The sequence below is a fragment of the Euleptes europaea genome, chromosome 4, assembly GCF_029931775.1.
Source record: "Euleptes europaea isolate rEulEur1 chromosome 4, rEulEur1.hap1, whole genome shotgun sequence".
NCBI lineage: Eukaryota > Metazoa > Chordata > Lepidosauria > Squamata > Sphaerodactylidae > Euleptes > Euleptes europaea.
The window spans coordinates 37,308,974-37,323,296 of NC_079315.1; the positions used below are offsets into that span (position 1 = coordinate 37,308,974).

At 43.3% G+C, this 14,323-nt stretch overlaps 1 protein-coding gene across 1 annotated transcript in view; it reads right to left on the bottom strand.

The window, feature by feature from the left end:
* ADAMTSL1 (ADAMTS like 1) overlaps positions 1 to 14,323 on the bottom strand; it is a 553,327-nt gene that overhangs the window by 205,438 nt on the left and 333,566 nt on the right. The gene's annotated exons all lie outside the window — the stretch shown is intronic.

Consider the following 14,323-nt stretch of genomic DNA (forward strand, 5'->3'; position numbering starts at 1 on the left):
AATACATATTGCCATTCCAAATCAGTAGCAGCAGTCTTACAGATAGTCCTTTTTAGTCATTATGATTTCAGCACTCCTATCAAGTATACTAGGAAAACTTGCCACATGTTATCATCTCAGTACATGTGATTGCTATTTTAGCCCTCTGCAGATGTTCTGTGCCTGTGCATGGGGAGCACAGGGGTCTCTGCAATGCACTGTTATGCACTGTTACTGTCTCATGTGAATTGGGTAGCCCAGGGGTCGGTAAACTCATTAGTCAAAAGAGCCAAATATCAACAGTACAGTGATTGAGATTTCTTTTGAGAGCCAAATTTCTTAAACTTAAACTATATAGGTAGGTACACTGTTTATTAACTTAATAAACTTTAATTAAAGTTTTAAGTCTTAATTAAACTACAGGTACACTGAATAAAACTTGATAGTGATCTTATTTATTGATAAAAATTAAATTGTAAGTCCCTGCCATTTCCCCCTCCCCGTCTGGAGTCCTCGTCTGGAGGCCTGGTCTACCGCCATAAAAGCCTATTGGTAGACCTGGCCTCCGGCTGAGTCCCACTGGGAGGCCAGGTCTACCCATTGGCTTTCTTGGCAGTAGACCTGGCCTCCGGAGGCCCCTAGAAGCCAATTGGTAGACCTGGCCTCTGAAGGGGGACTTTTCCCCCTCCTCGGAGTCCAGGTCTACCGCCAAGAAAGCCAGTGGGTAGACATGGCCTCTGAGGAGGGAAAACGACGGGGGAACAGAGTTGGAACCTTAGAAGATGGGGCGCCGCAGCCCAGCGCCGCTGCCAGGGACACGCCGCCAAAGGAAGCCCGCCCAACAGCTGATAGGTGGGCAGGGCGGGCCAGCAACCGCCGAGCCGCCCGCCCAGCAACTGCGCGGCTAGAGGGGAGGGGAGGCTTTAGCCTCCCAACTATTGAGGGCAAGGGAAAGGGGGACCCGGCCATTCTCCACGGTGGGGGGGGGGGGGACAGCGCGCCGGCTCGGCAGCCCGGCTGCCGGTGCGAGCGGGCACGATAGCAGGGGCTCCGAACCAAGTTCAGAGAGCTGCACTCAAAGGGCCAAAGAGCCGCATGCGGCTCGGGAGAAGCGGTTTGCAGACCCCTGGGGTAGCGCATGGACTTACCATGCAGTAGAGCTTCCATTCACATGAACCAGTCCTACAAAATCAAGGTTCTGATTCATGTGAATTGAAGCTGCACCCTCATGGAAAATCCAAGTCTAATTCACACAAGACATTTGTGGTTCAGACAAATACAGCAGAACATCTGCACAGGCCTTTTGTCTCAAACAAAAGTATATGTGAATATATTCTGGCATCAGAATGCATAATCAGAAACTTTGAATTTTCAGGGTACATGTTTATGCATACCGAAGCTGTAATATAATGACATTGCCAGATTCAGACAAAATAGTGACTACGCACAACATGTTCTCCTGATACATGCAGTAGGTGCACCAAATCATATCAGCTGAAAAAAGCTAGATAGACTAAAAAGCAATGATTGTGTATAGCCTTTCTGTAAGTATTGTTGTCTGCAATTGGCTGAGAAACTATGATTAAAAGGATTAGTCATTCAAGTTTTAATTGCAGAAGATCAATAACAGCCAGAAATGGAGATGATGGAAACAGAAGGAAATGGGAAGGGGAGGAACTTGGACAAATCAGTTCACTCTTTAGCTGCTGTCTCCAGTCAGATAAAATAAAGACATATGGACAGGGGAGGTAACAGAGTTGAGGTCAAACTGCCACGTGCACAAGGGAAGCAAAGAAGAAAGGACCAAGTGGAGGAAGCATGATATAAAATAAAATAAATACGCATCATATTGCACACTAGAAAATCCTGAGTTTGGGGGACCCTTTACACAGATAAACAGTAACGTGGAGGTTTGGGGTTCAGCAGAAACTGGGGTGTTAAGACAGACCAGACTTCTAGGTATTTACACAAATTCGAAGGCTTTATATTGCCATCCAACTGAAAGGGCCAAAGTTGCACGCCCTGTTCCATTCTGCCCTTGAAGTAAGCACATGCACAATGCCAGACAACAATGTGATCTTCATCCTGTACTCAGATCATGAGGTTTAGGGTCCATCTGAAAGCATTGTTTAAAATGTTCTGATCTTTCAACATTGAAGCTTTCAGAGTATTGGATTTGGGGAGTGGGGTGCATTACATGAAAACATTACTTGTATTTTGTAGTACATTTTCACCTACAATGGTTCATTATTACCAACACAACAGAGATAGAACTAGAACGCAAACACTGGCTAGAAGATTTTTCCAAGGTCTAAGTCAACATTTAGAGAGCTAGGGTTGCCAACTATGGGTTATGATATTCCTGGTCATTGGTAGTGGAGCTGGGGAGGGCGGGGTTTGGGGAGGGGAGAGTTCTCATCCGGGTATAATTCCACAGATTCCATCTTCCAAAGCAGCCATTTTCCCCAGAGGAACTGATCTCTAGTTGGGAAATCAGCTGTAATTCTGGAATATCTCCAGACACAAGTACTACCAACTCTTGTGGGCTGACTTGATGCTAGGACAGCCATTAAACTCAGTTTCTGCTTTGTAAAATAGGAGTAATATAGTGTGGTATAGTGTGGACAGTTAGGAATGAAAGGAGGCAGATAAAGTTTGCGAAGTTGTTTGCAGTTTAAAAGCATTCTATAAATTATTAGTCGTAGACATAGCTGCTTAGTCCGAAATAACCAGGGAAAAAAACCACAATTTAATTTTTCCTATTTCAAATCACCATCAAACTCAATTTTGTGTGGACTTGGACAAATCAGTTCACCCTTTAGCTGCTGTCTCCAGTCAGAGAAAATAAAAATTGCAGCCATTTTCAAATCTTCTAAAATTTATCTCTCTAACTTTACAATTAAAAGTAAGAAAAGACGATAAAGAAATAAATGCTGGATGCCAGCTATAAATCCAAACACTTTCAGTTCTAATCATTGCCATAAATACTCTACATCTTTATCACAACCTTACAAACGGACTGAAGAACTATTTTAAAGTACTTTTAGTTGTTAACTGGTATCTTTTTAATACTCAAAAGCATTAGAACAGTTCAGAGGAACTTTTACAGACCTTCGAGCATAAAAATATGTTAATAAAAGTTAATGGAATGGGCCTGCTGAAAATAGAAAGTCTGTGTTTACCCACAGGTCATGCAAAGTGCAAGCAACAGCAAGCTTTCTATGTGAGCTTTTTTGTTTCCTGTGAGTTCAACATAGTCATAAGGGGCTTCTGTTCTTCCTTCTCCTTACTCCCTTGCGAAAACAGGTCCAATGTTCACACTGTGAAAATTCAGCTCTCATTTTCTTTTGATTTGAAGTGTCCAATTTTACCAGTAATCAGCTGCAGAGTTACAATGTCCCCTTGGAGGCCAAATTCTTGAAGCCACTGTTCAGCACTGACTTGTGCCCTTGTCTAGACTTCCATATGAGTCAGCATTGTCCATAATTTAGCCACTCTGACTCACTCTCAATCATCTTGACCAACAAATAAATAAGTAATGTAGCACCACAGAACCTTTTCCCTCCTTTGATCCTATGGCATTTGCAAAACAGACGAGTTAATAACCCTGCCGGGGAGATAACTTTTACTTACAATTGGTTGGAACATCACTAAAGAAAAGCTCTTGCAAGGCAAAGGCTTTTGGAACCACTCAGAATAACCCATTTAGACTTGGCACAAAGCCAGGATTAGAGAACGTTTCAGCAAAGCTGTCCTTTTATCAGTGCATGCCAGTGAGTTTATGTGAGAAAGGGCCAGATAAGAAGTGAACATATGTGATCATGTGCCTACTGAGAAGGGTAAAGAAGCAGAGACAGGAGCCTTCTTTGATCCAATACTGGTAGCAAGCCCAGAAATTTTACTCAATTAAATTTCAGTGTCCAAATCCTGTTTAAAAATAAATCCACAATTTCCCCCCAAGCTTAGTGATGCAAACATTTCCAGATTTTAGAAGCACCACAGTAGCAAACACTTTCCCACAGCTCCTTCACAATGAGATCTTGAAGATGGCCAAAACATTGCAAGCTAAAGGGTTAATTCACAGATCTCATGTGGTTTAGGATGTGAAACCTACTTTGTCTGAGGCAATGGATCCAGCTAAATACATTCAAATGCATGCTCAGAGCCAACTATGTTCAGGTTCACTTGACTGAGAGCGACTATATCTGTTATTGATATAAAGGAATATAGCTTGTTGGTCCTGTAGCGTTTGAAGCAGGGCTGGGTTGGGCTGGTTAGACTACAGTTACGCTGGTCAAAAGAATGAACAGGGTACACCACGGCTATCTATACATCTAATTCTCACATGTGTTCCTTGCCTGTGGATGCTTAAATCTGCAGATAAGGGGCACACTCACTCCCAGCAGGTTTTTCTGCACTCAGGTGATTCCCTGGGTCTGAGAAAAATCTGAAATAAAAAAACCCAAAAATGGGAAGTTTAAATCCCCCCTGAATTTTAAAAATAGTGTGTCTGTCCATGTGCAGGAGGGAGAAGGGGGAGGAGGCCTGGCCATGCCAGGTGAGCTGGCAAGAAAGGTGGGATGAGGGAGGAGCCGCAATTGGGGGGTAGGCTTACCCGGTCTCTCCTCGGCTCTGGCGGGAGGCTATGGGACTGTGGGTGCGACTGTGCGAATGCATGCAATTTTACCAGTAATGCGGTTTACAACCAGAAGTGCTGCCTCACAAGGGGCCTTTTCCTCTTAGTTTGAGTGGTAAAGCGGCCCTTTACCACTCAAACTAAGAGGAAAATGCCCCTCGTGAGGCGGCACTTCCGGTTATAAACCGGAAGTGCCGCATGCGTGCGTTGGCGTGCATCTGCACATTTGCTTGCTGACTCTCAGGTGGTCGGCGGGCACAGGGGCAAATTGCCAGGGGTTTGCCCGCCACACCGGGCATCTGGCAACCCTGGGGGGGGGAGATAGGCTTCCCCCCCTGTGAATTTTACTGGTCCCCACTTGTACCTAGTATAACTTCAATATTTATTAATAAGTGAAAAGTATGGAAAACTGGAGACGTAACAGATTCTATGAGTAGTTTCTAGTTGGTAGATTCACCTGCTTTAATACCTCATACTCAGTTCTATTAAAAAAGCTGCAAATCCTTTGGAACCCATTTACCATGTGCAGCATCACATTAACTTTCACATTTGTTTGCTAAAGGGACTACTGAAGCTCTTTAGCTCACTTCTGGAAACAGAGAGTCGTCACCAGTGTTCTGACCATTGCTTTACTGCAAGTAAAATAGCAGCCAAAGTAATTTCTGGCTCACTTCCTGATATGCCCTGATGGCTGTATCAAGTTCTGGTGCAGAATCCCATTTCCTATCAAATAAAGGGAGACAGAGTTCAAAATCACACTATATGTGACATTTAAAAGCAGCCCTGGGGGCTCCAAACAGGATTGCATTGGAAGAGAAGGGCTTTATATGCTCTTTGTGTCATTTTCTTAACTTAAAACAGAAGCCCAGTGGCACCTTAAAGACTAACAAAATTTATTTCACTACAAGCTTACATGAGTTAGAGCAGGGGTATCAAACAGACGGCCCAAGAGCTGGATCCAGCCACTCTGGATGCAGAGTTCTTATCTGTCCTGCAAGCCAGCTGAGGCAGCCACCCCCCCACTCTTGATCTGGGTGGGCGAGCCCATTGTAGGTTATCCAGTCGAGGCAGCCCCCACCACCACCCCGCTCCCAATCTGGGCTAGCGAGGAATGGCCCGGCCCGACCAAGTGACATTTATTTCATATCTGGCCCTTGTAATAAATGAGTTTGACACCCCTGAGTTAGAGCTTACTTCATCAGATGCATTGAAATGTAAATCCATCAAGTCAATGTAAATACCCAACAGAAGGTGGGGGGGATTTTATAATGAGAGGCTGGTTTGAGAAAAGATCCAATCCAAAGAGCAAACAGTTCACTCATTTTCTTAATATAAATCATACACACAAAACAGCTGCTTGCCCCAATGGGAAGAAAATATGGAGGAAGGACCTCCAGTGAAAGTAACAGCAACTTAAAGGGGGTGTAAAGTTAGATTGGGAAAATGGGGCAAGAAAAGCAGTAGAAGAAAAAGAAAAAGAGTTGGTTTTATCTATGCTGACTTTCTCTACCACTTAAGGAAGAATCAAACCAGCTTACAATCACCTTCCCTTCCCCTCCCCACAACAGACACCCTGTGAGAGTTGTGACTTGCCCCAGGTCACCCAGCTGGCTTCATGTGTAGGAGTGGGGAAACAAATCCATTTCACCAGATTAGAGTCCACCGCTCATGTGGAGGAGTGGGGAGTCCACCACTCCAAACCACATCTCTTAACCACTACACCACACTGGTGTTAAGCCCCCTTCTCCAAGCACCACTGCTGCAATCAAATTCATATCCAGTCACAACTACTTTTAGGTAAAAATTAAAATGTAGATATATCTGACTATGGATATCCTTTATCACTTCTAGTTTGGTCCACAGAAAATCCAGATTGTCCCTGTGTTTACAGCCATATAGATTAAACACAATCTCGCTCAACCTGACCCTGCCTATCATGCCACTTTCCGACAGTCCATATTTTATCCATGGTGCTTTTACAAAATCAGTTTCAGGTAGTGGGACTTCTGAGCCTAAACACGTTGGGTCAGACTGGCTGTGGGTACTCTCCACGCAGAGGGTTTTAAATGTGTTTAGAACAGCCCAGAAAAGAAGAACATGACAAGGACAGACGGGTCCATTATCCACTCCACCATTTACTTTGAGAAAGCAGATGATTTCAGATCTGCCCTTTGAATCCAAGACAACGGGGAGTCAAGGTGGGGAGATCAACTATGCAGAGGCCATGCTACAATGGACAGACTTTACAAGTAAGGCTCAATAAAAATATATATTTGATTTTGGTGGATGCAGAAAGTGAGCCTGGATTGCTGAAGCACCAAATTTTCTTTCAAATAATCTTTCATTTTTATATGCAAGAAGGGGACATCAACCCAGGTGTTTCCCCTTCAGAAGAATTTAGGAGGGAAGTCCATGACACACATCTCCTCCCACCCTGCTGTTTCTGACACCTCTGGGACTGATATCCCATCCTTTCGAACACTGAGATAGTTGTTTCCGTTACATGAGCTAATGGTTGCAGGGATCCACACACTTCTTTTTCATCTGATCCTATCCTCCCCATTTCTCCTTCCTTCTCCCCACAGTGATGCTCACTGAGATGCTCACTAAGAGGCAGAATTGAATGCAGATACAAAGAGAAAATGAATTCAATGTGATGAATGCAGCAGTGTGTTTGGAATGTTTTACAGAAAACCTTTCCAGCATATTTTTGGCACAGAAGCTGCTAGTACAAAGTACTGTAGAACGGAATCCCCTTTTTTGTGCAGCAGGATGCCTCTGATATCTTCTTGCTACCTGCTTCACAGATGCTTAATTTCAGGCACTGTTTCTGATGTGATAGTTAAGAAGAAGGAAAGACAGAAAGAAAAACAAAAGTTGCTTCTGCCATGCCTTGTCAAATAGGCCAGGAGCACAGATAAAGGATTAAATATTCTTACACGCTTTCCCAAATGTAGCAAGTGAAGACATCCTTTGTACTTTGTCTGGTATGCCGTTCCAAAGGACTGGACCTACCACTGAAAAAACCAATGAGCTGGCTATTGTCATAGGAACAGACCTAAAGGTTTGTGTGTGTGCATGCCATCAAGTCTGACTTATGGCGACTCCATAGTGTTTTTGGAGGTGGTTTGCCATTGCCTGCCTCTGTGGGCTGAAAGAGTTCGGAGAGAACTGTGACTGGCCCAAGGTCACCCAGCAGGCTTCATGTGGAGGAGTGGGGAATCATCCTAAAGGAGGGCATCATAATGAGAAGGCTGTCTGAAAAACAGACGTGGCACACTGTAGTATATCTGGAGATAGCATAGAAGATTATAACTAAGATCTCACTTTCCCAGAGGGGGTTGCATATAAAATTACTAAGGTGGCATCTAAAGAAAGGGCTGGATCTAACAGCAAGGCAAGCTTGGAACCTGATCATTAAGGGGAAGTTCAACACCAGTGAGACCAGACTTAACACCTTCTGCAGAGGCAAATCTGCAGCAGTGGTATCTTAATATCAATCGACCTTTATTGGCATATACTCAGAAACATAGCATAAGCAGTGCATAAGATTATCTGTCCATACATTTTCAGTTTAAGTATAGTTTAAACTTTAGTCCTAGTCTTAACAACTTCCATCAAAAATTCTGCCACCTTTGATGGTATCTTAATACAGTTAGCTTCCACATTAGCTATTTATTCTTTAATTGCCCTGATTTATTTTCTTAGTTTTAACGGAAAATACACAACACTTCTGACAACTTATTACATTCAAGTGTATTTTAAACATAAAAGGATTTAGAGTGGATGGTTAAAGCACAACTGAAATACACATGGTTGCTCTATACTGACTCAGAATATTTGTCTTCAAAGGTCAGCTTTGTCTACTCTGACCAGGTGTGGTTCTACAAGGGGCTTTTCCACATGCTTGACTTACTCCTGATTTTCTTGGCAGTTGATCCACAAGCATTGGAATCAGTTTGGGCATGGTTCTTTTGAATGTCTGCCCTCCCTCTGCATTTTCATAGAAGAAGGAGAAGAAGAAGGAGGAGAAGGAGGAGGAGGACGAGGAGGAGGAGGAGGAAAGAAGAAGAAGAGGAGGAGGAGTTGGTTTTTATATGACTACTTTCTCTATCACTTAAGGAAGAATCAAACCGGCTTACAATCACCTTCCCTTCCCATCCCCACAACAGACACCCTGTGAGGTAGGTTGGGATGAGAGGGCCCTAAGAGCTTTGACTAGCCCAAGGTTACCCAGCTGGCTTCATCTGTAGGTGTGGGGAAAAAAATCCAGTTCACCAAATTAGCCTCCGCAGCTCATGTGGAGGAGTGGAGAATCAAACCCAGTTCTCCAGATCAGAGTCCACCACTCCAAACCTCTGCTCTTAATCACTATACCACACTGGCTCTCTCATAGTTGCAGAGTCAGTTAATTTTCTTCTGTATGTGCCTTATACAACCAGGATTTTCAAACAAAGGTCTTGTCGTCATTGGTGGCATCATTGGTGGTGTCATACCACCACCTCTTTTAATTTTTTTTGTACATACTTATTTCAATATATCAATACAGCATTGTAATGATAGGTTTAGCAGGTTCTCTGAATTCCCAAAAAAGTCCCTAGCCTCTTCCCTTGAGGAGAAGAAGGGGGACGTCATTGTACAGCTGTACTCTTTCTGCCAATGGCCCAACGTCCTTTTGTCCCTTCATCCTAACATTCTTTCCTCCTAGTGATAGACTCAAATGTTCGATTAAAAAATTTGTGATAAAACTGTTTCTGTTTCTGGCTCCAGACTGAAAGGATTTTCACCACAATGTGATCTAAATGGGAGCAGCTTTTATTTTTATAAACACCCACGAGTGGTTTGACCATGATGAGAGTCCAATTGTTGAAAAGTGGGATGGAGGTGGGTGGGACAAAGAAAATCAACAGAAACATTATGTATAAGGGAAAATGTGACTCAAAATCGGCTTCCAGAAAAAGGTTGGGGTAAAAGTTGTCTCAAAAGAATGGGAATAAAACCAGGAAAGAAACAAACAAAACAAGCAGAAACTAAGATACTAAAATGTATTTGGAAATCAAGGGATAAACCAAAGCAGAACAGGCCAAGAATCAACCAAAAACAACCATGACAACCATGTGGAAAAGCCCAAAGTCTCCGGCAAAAGTCATTCATATCACCTACTACCTTAGCCTGGAGGTGCCAAAGATTGAACCTAGGAGGACCTTAATGCTTTGTCACTGAGCCACAGTCAAAGCCTTGATTTAAAAGTGAGGAATAATGCGGCTAACTGACTGATGGTTTGGTATTAAAAGTGAACAAGGACAAAGGTGATTCTGAAAAACACACAACAACAAAACAAAACAAAATACAATCCTGAGGTTAAAAACACTAAACAAGGAATTGTGGGGTGTTATTTTTAAACAGTACATGCACCAGGAAAAACAGTACCTCAGGCAGATTTACACCCTGAAAATACAGCACTCTGCAGCGACTAAGTTACACACCAGACCCAGCAAATATTGCTGTCCTAGTGTTACACCTCACATACCCAAGAGGGTGAACTTAACCAAAGATCTGATATGCTTACAGATCTTTAATTCATACTACTGTTAAACTAAGACTTCTCTCTCACACACAGATTCCAAACTCTAACCCTCAGTGAACATGACGAACCCTCCCACTGTCAGATCATAAATCTCTCCTAGTATTTTTTTTATTTATTTACTTGCCAAGGAGCAGATCATTTACCATATATACTCGGGATTAAGCCGACCCGAGTATAAGCCGAGGTGCCTAATTTCACCCAAAAAAAATTAGGCACCCGCGTATAAGCCAAGGGGGAAATGCACCCCCCCCGCAGGCTTACCTGACCGGGCTCCAGGTGCGCAGGCAGGTGGTGGTGGCGGCGGCCCCCTCCCTGCGCGCAGGAGGCACCGCAGGGTCAGCTGGCAGCAGGAGGACCAGCCCGAGTGAGGTGGGGGTGGGGTGAAGATACCGCCACCGCGCAAAAGGCGCGATCGCGCAAAAGGCGCGATCGGGTGGGGTGGGAGAAGCCGCTGCGCAGAAGGCGCGATCGGGTGGGTGGGGGGAGAAGGCGGGACATCCCGCCCATCAGCTGGCCAGCGGGAGCGCTCTGGGAGTGGGCCAGGCAGGCGAATTACCATATTGACCCGAGTATAAGCCGAGATGAGTTTTTTAAGCCAAAAATCATGGCTAAAAAACTCAGCTTATACTCGAGTATATACGGTAAATCCATTTTTAAATTTAAGACTATCATATGTGGCCACCAATCAATTTGACAATGACAAAGCCTCATGCATGTTAGTAAACAAAATATAATTTAAAATGTTTATGGAACTCCCTCTCAAAAAAGTTAATCTAGGTCTGAACTAGTAAGATTTTCATAAAATGATTAAAACAGGAGAAAAAATTAGCTCATAGACGAGGCATTGCAGATATTTTTGTTTCTTTGTTTACTTTATTCTGGCTTTACAGTACTGTTTAGTAAGCTATCTTGAGGGTCTTTGCAGTGGAAAGATGGGATATGAATTTTAAAACATTTTTTCCCAATTACAGTGCTTTATATTTGCATTGTAGATTACTTTTGTTGACCTTTCTAGTCCTTTATCATCATTTCGTCTATAACACAGAATTGTGCTATGATAATATGTACACCAACAACCATAATTTGACACATTCAATGTTTTCCGCTGTTTGGTGACTGAAAAGTAATTCACATGACCCTTTCAGAATGGTAGGAAATGGCTGCCAGACATGTGGTTAACCATGAATCCACACGGACAAAATTGCAAGACTGTTTCAGCATATGTCTAGATTCCTTGCCAGTCGGTGAGTGAATTTTCTTTCTCAGTTTATTACAAGCTGGCCAAAAACTCTGATCATATGGTGATTCAACCAGACAGTATTCATCACCACAGATTCAAAGCTCTCACCATACTCTTGGTACCTATAAGGTCATGCAACTTTGTCCTCTGCCTGTTTCTGTACAATGTATTTTATTTTTCTGGATCATTTGATAACCAATTGGTTTGGTGACTTGGTGCACCCCTAAGAACAGTTTCCTGGGAGTAACTCACCCTGAATAGACTTTAGCATGATTCTGAGTAGACCATCTCAGGATTCTCTCTTGATCTTGCTCAAGATCTCTCTCCCTGTCTCTACATTATGGTTCAAGAACCTACAGGAAAGGTAAGAACCACAGGAGTGAAAAGCATAAGAGCTGAGGAAACGTGGGGTGTGAAGAGAAACAGGCAGCAGCAAGCGTTGAACTGATTTTTGGTATTTATCTTCTAAGCCCTAAACGGTCTGGGACAGTTGTATCTGTGGGACTGCCTCTCCCAAAACACCCCCCAAAGAGCGCTTCACTCAGCTGGAGACAACTTACAGGTGATCCCTGGCCCGAAAAGTATATGGCTGTCCTCAACCAGAGCCGAGTGAGATCCAGGCTTTGTGGGACCTGAAGCAATTCTGCAGGGCCTGTATGACTGAAATGTTCTACCAGGGATGAGGTTGAGGACAGCGACGGCTTCCATCTTGGTGGCCTCCCTTCCCTCTTTTCCTTTATTATTGCTGAATTTCTCTTTATTCACTTTTTGTTGGAATATGTTATTCTCCTATGTTCTCTTCTGTATGGTTTCCTGCTATTGTCATTTTATTACTGTTTATGGTTTAATGTGCTTGGGATTTCTTAAGTCATGTATACTTTTAATTGTAAATTGTGGTTGATTTTAATTGTGTTGAAGCTGGTTGTGAGCCACTCTGAGCCTGACCTGGCCAGAAACGCTAATGTTAATGCTAATGCTAATAACAACAACAACAACAACAACAACAATTTCAAGGTATGTGAATGAGGAGAAATTGAGTGAGATAATGGCAAAGGGTCAACAAGCTGTATATATACTTCTGCTATCACTACAGCTATGTTTATAGAGAATTGTCTGGCCTACACATAGACACGAGGAGGTAGAATATTGAGTGGAAGAATGGCTATATTATTTCAAATTGACCAGGAAAGGTTTATATCTCTGAAAGCTCCCTTATGGAAAAAAGTAGGAAAGTAGCACTGTGGGAAACAGGCTGAGCTTGAACCTTACTCTCTGATCTGTTTATTCGTAGGATCATATGATGCATTTACATGATTATTGAAAATTGGTATTCCCCACCTGCAACCTGAAGTCATTTAGTCTACCTCCTCAGGCCTCTACCATTTCATTCTGTTGCATCAAGCCAAATCAATTGAAGACATTGTTTTTCAAAGTTCTCTTTAAATAAGCAATTCTACGAAGAAAGGAGTTAGTAATTTTTTCACTATTGTAACAATGATATCTCTCCAAGGGTGGCATACATTTTATCCTCACTATCATTTGGTGAGATAGGTTCGGATAAAAGAACAAGAGGCAGTGAGAGAGAAAGAGAGACTGCCTCAAGTAGATGTTTGAATCTAGGTTTCCACAGTCTTAAGTCCAACAGTCTTTCTACTTCATCACACAGCTTGTTTTGTTTTTCAGCCTTACCATCTATACTGTTGTCTCAGAAATAGAGAACTATTCTTCACATTATTCCTCTATACACTAGCAGGCCTGTCCTATTTCAGCCAGTATACAGAAATGCAGTGCCAACTGTGGGTGTATGTTGAACTTTCTAACCACCATTCTATTCTCCAAGGCAATAAGGATGATTTTGTAAACAATGTTGCCCACAAACCAAATTTAAACAGATGGAATAAGATATTCAGCAGAAATGGGCACACACCCCCTCATAAAAAATTACATGCTATTCTAGATGTTTAGGCCATGTACCAACTTTTCTTTCTAAAATGAGAATATATACACACAGAGAGGTATTATATATACCTGGTTTTAGCTAAACTCCAGTCCAACTGATCAAAAGAATAAAGCTACTATAGATGCATGTTTTTTTTGTTTTGTTTTTTTGGCTAGAGGGGGTAAGAAGCTAAACATACCATTTAACAGCAAGAGAGCTTGGATTGTACTTAATGTTACTTTGCATCCACGTGTAATGCTAACCCCCTTTCCACTGCAAAATGCTCTTGATAACCTTTCCCCTAGCAAGTCCTTTTCTCTTTGAAGGATTCCAGAACCATGGAAAATGTGGGTCTGGGACACTGATGGAGATAAGATAATAATAAAAATAAACTACATTTGTATCCCAACCCCTTCCTTCAAGGAGCAGCATACTTGGTCCTTCTCTCCTCACAACAATCCTGCAAGGAAGGATTGAGAGAGAGAGGAATGTGAGAGAGAAACAGAGGGCCATTAACGCATGGCCATAATCGAAGTTGTTTGTCCCTGTCCTATCTCACGTTTTATGTCCCCGTGTTCAAAAAATTGAACGCACGGGGACATATTACAGGGACAAACAAATTCAGCACTGCCCGGCCCCGGTGAGGAAAGCAGCAGCAGCGGCACCTTTTTCTCCCCCCACCCCACCCATGTCTCTCTCTCCCCCTCTCCCCGCGCCCTCCTCCCCCCCAGCCGGCGTTTCAAGCTCACCTCCCAGCAGCCTTCAGCCTGCTGCCTGCTGGCTGGATCCCTGCCGTCAGAAGCGAAGCGGCAGCAGCCCCTTCTGGCGCCAGGTCCACGCACTTCCAGCCACCACAAACCTCCACCTGGCAACCTTTCGCCAGGTAGAGGCTGGGCGGCTGGAAGCCTTGGCTCCGGAAGGGGCCGCAGCCACCACTTCGCC